This window comes from Notamacropus eugenii, chromosome Y (genome assembly GCF_028372415.1).
Source record: "Notamacropus eugenii isolate mMacEug1 chromosome Y, mMacEug1.pri_v2, whole genome shotgun sequence".
Taxonomy (NCBI): domain Eukaryota; kingdom Metazoa; phylum Chordata; class Mammalia; order Diprotodontia; family Macropodidae; genus Notamacropus; species Notamacropus eugenii.
In genome coordinates this window covers 2,043,172-2,043,824 of record NC_092880.1, presented here as the reverse complement: position 1 = coordinate 2,043,824, position 653 = coordinate 2,043,172, and positions in this window count along the sequence as shown.

The window sequence follows — 653 nt, the reverse complement described above, 5'->3', positions numbered from 1 at the left end:
CTGTTCATGTCTATATTGTAGATAGTTAAGGTGACCAGAAATTAAAAACATTCAAATGAAAATTAGTGATACATATGTTATATAATTACAAGGCCAATTTAATTTAATCACCATGGACTTTCTTCTGCAATGTGCTTTCAAGATACATGTAAAAACACAAAATAGCAAAACATTTAGTGAATTTAACCAGAGCATATAAGAATACTTTATAAACTGTGTACATTGACACTTAACATTATATTGTAAATACAGATATGAAGCTTTAAGAATTTTTGCTACATGTATTTCCATTCTATTGCTTTAAATAAAAGGGAGGAAAATGGAGACATTAACAGGTGCCCCTCCATGCCAATTAACTACCATAGAGTACCCTCAAATCAAGTGCTAACAGCAGTAGGAAAAGCTGGGGAAAATCAGCCCTGTTGGACAAAACTTGAATCTTCACGAGTTATCTCCTAGTGAACCATGATAACTCATTTGTCTTTACAGTGTAGTGATATAGAATACAGTTATGCAGAAAAAGCAAATTGCTTCTCTTAGGAGATTAGATCATTTGGCTCCTTTCTACGTGGCCCCCTTTTTTGTTTTCCTTTTTCTGTGCTTTTAAGCACTCACCAGTTTCAAGGCACAATCGTATAGACTCAACGTGGTCT